The following is a 7,260-nucleotide window of genomic DNA, read 5'->3' as shown; positions in this document are numbered from 1 at the left end:
TTTTTTTTACATAAAAATAAGGCCCAGATTATATTCTGAAATGGAAATCTTGTGGAAATAAAAATCAAAATTCCTCGGCAATTTTGTCTACTTCCCTTAGCCAAGAGGATAACTATATGTTTTTCCTTGGGTTCCCCTTCTTACTTAGCTTCTTTAGATTCACCTATTATAGACTCCGTGACCCTTATTTATGGCTATAAACCAATTATGAGTGAGTACATCCCATGTTCATCTTTTTGGGTCTGGGATACCTCACTCAGGATTGTGTTTTCTATTTCCATCCATTTGCATGCAAAATTCGAGAAGTCATTGTATTTTACCGCAGCGTAGTACTCTAATGTGTATATATTCCATACTTTCTTCATCCATTCTTCCATTGAAGGGCATCTAGGTTGTTTCCAGGTTCTGGCTATTACAAATAATACTGCTATGAACATAGTTGAACAAATGCTTTTGTCATATGATAGGACATCTCTTGGGTATATTCCCAAGAGTGGTATTGCTGGGTCCAGGGGTAGGTTGATCCCGAATTTCCTGAGAAACCGAAACACTGACTTCCACAGTGGTTGCACAAGATTGCATTCCCACCAGCAATGGATGAGGGTACTCCTTCCTCCACAGCCTCTCCAGCAAAGGCTGTCCTTGGTGTTTTTGACTTTAGCCATTCTGACAGGTGTAAGATGATATCTCAAAGTTGTTTTGATTTGCATTTCCCTGATTGCTAAGGAAGTTGAGCACGACCTTAAGTGTCTTTTGGCCATTTGAACTTCTTCTGTTGAGAATTCTCTGTTCAGTTCAGTGCCCCATTTTTTAATTGGGTTAATTAGCATTTTAAAGTCTAGTTTCTTGAGTTCTCTATATATTTTGGAGATCAAACCTTTGTCTGTTGTGGGGTTGGTGAAGATCTTCTCCCAGTCAGTAGGTTGCCTTTATGTCTTAGTGACAGTGTCCTTTGCTTTACAGAAGCTTCTCAGTTTTAGTAGGTCCCATTTATTCAATGTTGCCCTTAATGTCTGTGCTTCTGGGGTTATACATAGGAAGCAATCTCCTGTGCCCATCTGTTGTAGGGTACTTCCCACTTTCTCTTCTGTCATTTTCAGTGTGTTCAGGCTGATATTGAGGTCTTTAATCCATTTGGACTTGAGTTTTGTGCACGGTGATAGATATGGGTCTATTTTCATTCTTCTACAGGTTGACATCCAGTTGTGCCAGCACCATTTGTTGAAGATGCTTTCTTTCTTCCATTGTATACTTTTAGCTCCTTTATCAAAAATGAGGTGTTCATAGGTTTGTGGGTTAAAATCCGGGTCTTCTATGCGATTCCATTGGTCGACTTCTCAGTTTTTATGCCAGTACCACACTGTTTTCATTACTGGGAGAAAATTGGGATCTTGGGGGTGGGGTGGGATGGGGGTAAGGGGAGATGGGGAGAGAAAAGCTAGGAAGGAGGTGGAGCCTTGGGGAAACAGGAGGATTGGGATAAAGGAAGGTTGGACAGGGGAGCATAGAATCACAATTCTTAGTTAAGGGAGCCACTTTAGGGTTGGCAAGAGACCTGACCCTAGAGGGGCTCCCAGGTGCCCAAGCCGAGGTCCTCAGTTAGTTCCTTGGGCAGCTGAGGATAGGGAACCTGAAACGACCCTATCCTAGAGCAATACTGACGAATATCTTGCATATCATCATAGAACCTTCATCTGGTGATGGATGGAGATAGAGACAGAGACCCACACTGGAGCACTGGACTGAGCTCCCAAGGTCCCAATGAGAAGCAGAATGGAGGGAGAACATGAGCAAAGAAGTCGGGACCACGAGGGGTGCACCCACCCACTGAGACAGTGGAGCTGATCTATTGGGAGCTCACCAAGGCCAGCTGGACTGTGACTGAAAAAACATGGGATAAAACTGGACTCTCTGAACATGGCGAACAATGAGGGCTGATGAGACGCAAAGGACAATGGCACGGGGTTTTGATCCTACGTAATGTGCTGGCTTTGTGGGAGCCTAGCCAGTTTGAATGTTCACCTTCCTAGATATGGACGGAGGGGGGAGGACCTAGGACTTACCACAGGGCAGAAAACCCTGACTGCTCTTTGGACTGGAGAGGGAGGGGGAAAGGAGTGGGTGGAGGGGGAGAAGGATGGGAGGAGGGGGAGGGAAATGGGAGGCTGGGAGGAGGTGGAAACTTGTTTTTTTTTTCCTCCTTTTCTCAATAAAAAAAATCAAAATTCCTCTGCATATTACTAGTTTATTATTATTATTATGTTACTAGCTTTTATTCCTTTTTTTTCAAGACAGGGTTTCTCTGTAGCTTTGGAGCTTGTCCTGGAACTCGCTCTATAGACCAGGCTAGCCTCGGACTCATAGAGATCCGCCTGCCTCTACCTCCTGAGTGCTGGGATTAAAGGAGTGCGCCACCACCATCTGACTCTAGTTTTTATTCTTATGTTTGAAGAGGGGGGTAGAAGTTTTGCCCCTTTTTTATGTGGCAAGAAAGGAGGTAAAGATAAAACATGTTTAGAAACATCTCACTCATGGGAGATTTGATCCCTTGTAACCTCAGCACTTGGGAAGAAAAGCAGGAGGATTGGGTTGGGCGTGGGGATCCAAGGTCAGCTCAGACTATAAAGACCTTTTCTCAAAAGAAAACAAAACATCCATCTGCTGCACCAGCAACACATTCAAGGGATTAGGGCAGCCCCTGAGCTTCCAGAGTGCCCTAGACAACTAGGCTTTCAGGCAACACTGTAGGGATTATGCTTGAGGCTTGCAACAACTCTATCACTGCCTGCAGAGAGCCCCAGGGAGCAGTGAGAAGGTCCCTCCACAGGACTCTGTGTCCAAATGAGGCTTTGACTTTGATCACTTACACATTACAATTTGTCTTTGCTCTTTGGTTATCCACGAAGTTCTGTTTTATATATTATATATATCGTAGGGTGAGTATGGTGGCTGGCCTTATGTGAACAATGTGAAAGTAAGGCCAAATGGACCCTTTCCTCCCCAGCTTGCTTTTGGTCATGGCGTTTCATCACAGCAAGACTAACCGTAGCTAAGACAGTGAAGTAGGTTTTGTTGTTACTGTTGTTTTGTAAATAGTAACAATTAAGCAATAAATAAATGAGAAACAAAAGTGGATCTTATGTTTGATTTGGTTCAGTCACTTAATTTTATAGAGGAGAAAACATGCTCAAAGAGATGGCACGACTTGCTGGAATGGGCAATGGTGGCTCCTCCAAAGCAACGCAGATGCCAGTCTTCAGCAAAATCAAACAATGATCCCTTAACTGTACAGCTCATATTTCATCATAGCTGAGATGAAACCAGCCTATATGTCCATCAACAAATGAGCTAATAAACATCATACACACACACACACTCAAACTTTGTTCAGTCATAAAGAAGGAAAAATTATGTGTGTTACAGGAAAATGGATAGAACTGGAGACCATCATGTTGAGTAAAACAATCCAGGCTCAAAATATCAACTATTCCATACTCATATATGAAATCTATACTTAAAATATATACTTAAAAGTATATACAAAATGAAACAGAGATGAGAAAATGAATAGACTTATTGTCTATCAAAAGCAGTACAGAAATCCAACTTTTGTTTTGCTGTAGTTGTTGTTTTTGGAGACAGGGTTTCTCTGTAGCTTTGGAGCCTGTCCTGGAACCGGCTCTTATAAACCAGGTTGTCCTTGAACTCACAAGTACTCAAATTAAAGGCATGCGCCATCACTGCCCAGCTCAGAAATACAACTTTTGATAGTGGGTTTGAATTAAGGCCTCTTATTGAATCCTACAATCTGCATCTTCTGATTTTTCCTCATGCCAGTGATATTGTTTGTTGTTTCTACCAAGCTCTGTTGTCTAAAGCCTCTGCGCACAACCAGACTGTGTGAAATAAAAATTTAACTGATATTTGTTATAACTACCGATTAGTAAAGACCAGATACTTTTCAAAAGGTTAAAAAAAACAACAACGACTATATCCACCAGACATAAGGTATAAAGAGGACTACATGGTCTGTGTTCGGAAGGACTCAAAAGGAAGGGAGAATGAGAGAGCAACGGGGGAAAGTGAAGAAAAATGTTGTATTTTTCTTCTCACATGAAAACTCTAGATTTACTACACACACACACACACACACACACACATGCTATGAAAGTGGAAGAGGAATTCTTTTGGGAGGAAGAATGGTGCTAGCAGTAAGGGAAGGCAATGGGTGTCAAATATGAGCAAAATACAACGAAAATATCACAGTGGAACCCTCTGTTTGCTATGCTAACCAAAACAAATCAGTAGAATTTTAAAAAGAGAACAGTATACTGTGGAAATAAACTAATAGATAGAAGATCAGTTACCTGGGTCTACTTGGTGATAGGGCTGAGAGCTGACCTGTCTCTGCTGTAGTTTGAGTTGGCAGGAGACAGATAGACTGAAATTAAAACCTTCACGTTGGGATTTGCTCAAATATCACACACCCGGCAGGCCTCCAATCCAGCAGGCAAATGCAAGGCCGAGCGGGTTCAGATGACAGCCACCCTGGGTCTGTTGTATAAAGTGAAGAGTTCTCTGGGTGAACTTTTCTTCTTTAAAAAGAGAGTGAAAAAATTCATTTACCATTGCTTACTTGATTCATCCCAGAGGTACAGAATCGTGATCTTAAAGGGCCTGTACATTCTGCTCAATGAAAATGTCCTTGGACCAGAGAAAAACAGCGAATAGGACCATTTCTTAAAAAGTAGGCCCCCAAGATGATCCAATGTCCTCTGCTTTCCAAGTCTCCTTGTTTGGTTTTTAATTCATAGCCATAGCCCACAAGGAGCAGATTTTCTAGGTAAAATAAATCAAGAAGTTAGAAGGCAATTCTCTTTTTTTTCTTTATTAATAAATTAGCATTCCTATTTCACATAATCCTCGAGAAAGCAAGTATTGAGTCAGTTAGTCCATAGACTCTCTTAGAGAGCCACATAAATCTAGCTTCTATGAGCTGTAAACCTTAATGACCTCACAGTTTAGTTCACTGAAGCTTGTTTTAAAACCTATGCCCTGGGAGCCAGCATAGTGGCACACACTTTAATCCCAGCCCTTGAGAGGCAGAGATGGGTAGATCTCTGTGAGTTCCAGGCCAGCCTGGTCTAAATAGTGAGTTCCAGGCCAGTCAGAGCTACATAGTGAGACTAGAGTCTCAAAAACCAACAAAGGGCTGGAGAAATGGCTCAACGGTTAAGAGCACTGACAGCTCTTCCAGAGGACCTGAGTTCAATTCCCAGTAACCACATGGTGGCTCACAACCATCTATAATGAGATCTGGTGCCCTCTTCTGGCCTGAAGGCATACATGTAGGCAGAACACTATATATAATAAATAAATAAATCTTTAAAAAAAACAAGGCCTGGTCTACAAGAGCTAGTTCCAGGACAGGCTCCAAAACCACAGAGAAACCCTGTCTCGAAAAACAAAACAAAAAAAAAGACAAGAAAAAAAAAAAACAAGAAACAATAACAATGACAAAAACTTGCATTGCCAGGGCTGGAGCTGCTCATTGGATGAGAGCTTTGGCTGCTCTTCCAGAAGACCCAGGTTTGATTCCCAGCACCTATGCTAGCTCACAGCCTCTGTAAGTCACATCTCAAGGGATCTAACACCTCCTTCTGGCGGTAGTCATACATGTGGTACATAAACATATATTCAGACAAAACACCCACATATAACATAAATAGAATTACAAAAGAAAACAAAGACTCACTGGGCATTGGGACTGAGGAAACAGCTCTGTTGGTAGAGTGTTTGCCTGGCATGCATTAGTGTGTTATTGATGCCTGGAATCCCAACACTCTGGGAAGTGGAGTTCCAGGCCAGCCTGAGCTGCATGAGATCCTAACAATAAACAAATACTCATGCCTTCAAGTATGCATCCCGACCTTTCTGTTTCTGGTCTATTGCCTCAACACTGGACCAACCTGCTCCTCTTATTTAATTTTTTTGTTATATTTCTTTCAGATCTCAGGTTGAGTCTCATTTCCAAGGTTTTATACAACCATGTAATTTCGACTTTTCTTTTTTTTTTTTTGGAGAGGTGTGGAGTAGATCCAAGGTCTTGTGCCATACTGGATAAGTGCTTTGTAACCTTAATAACTGAACTATAACATCAGCTTCCTCCCTTCCTCCTTATTCTCCTCTTTCCACTCTCCCTGATTCCCTCCTTCCAAAATACAGTAGTATAGGCCAGCCTTGAACCTGCTATCTTCCTGCCTCAGCCTCCTAAGTAAGGGCTGATAGCACAGGCTTGTGGCACCACAGCCAGTGATTTGATAATTCTTTTTTTTTCAACATTTATTTATTTAATATTCTGTATGTGTGTATGTCTGCAGGCCAGAAGAGGGCACCAGACCTCATTACAGATGGTTGTGAGCCACCATGTGGTTGCCGGGAATTGAACTCAGGACCTTTGGAAGAGCAGGCAGTGCTCTTAACCACTGAGCCATCTCTCCAGCCCCTGATTTGATAATTTTTATGACCGTTCTTCCACTCTGTTTGCCCACTCCTCTCACCCCAAATTGCCTGGCAAAACTCTTAGAAATTGCAGGTTGGAGCCTGCTTTCACAGGACATTGACTGTAAATACTGTTCTTACCGTCTGATTAGCTTTTTCTGCATTTCTCTTGTAACAATGATCTGAACCAAGTCCTTGATTGACACCATAACCTAACTTTCACAGTGAGGTTCATGAATTCAGAGCCAGATTGCCTTTGAGTCCTGGCTCCACCTCTTGTTAGCTGTGTCACCTTGGGCAAATTACTTCAACTTCTGTGCCTTATCCCCTTCCCTGTGAAATGGAGACAGATGGTAGACCAGTAGGATATTGAGACTGAGTTAATGTAGCTACTGCTATGGCTAGGGTTATATAGCTCACCGGTAAAACAGGTTCTGGTTCTGAGAATGTGGTAGGCCATAGGTTTAATCTCCAGCCATCACCAAAAGGCAAAGAAAGAAAAAAAAATCTTACTATATTTGGCAAGGAGAAAATGTGGCAAATGTGGTAGTTCTTGCTATTGTTACTCTTGTCCCCTTCTGTAGACCTTCTGCGACTTTAGACTTTGCCAATTTTTTTTTCAATGGAGAGAAAGCAATGAAGACACAAGGAAGAAAAATAAGTTCAGACTATCACACTTCAGCACAGTGGTTATTACCACATTAGCTTTAAAACTTCTTATTTTCCTTTTAATGTTAACAGCTTGAATTTTCTAACATT

The sequence above is a fragment of the Microtus pennsylvanicus genome, chromosome 9 (assembly GCF_037038515.1).
Source record: "Microtus pennsylvanicus isolate mMicPen1 chromosome 9, mMicPen1.hap1, whole genome shotgun sequence".
In the NCBI taxonomy this organism is placed as follows: Eukaryota; Metazoa; Chordata; class Mammalia; order Rodentia; family Cricetidae; genus Microtus; species Microtus pennsylvanicus.
This window is presented reverse-complemented; position numbering follows the sequence as displayed.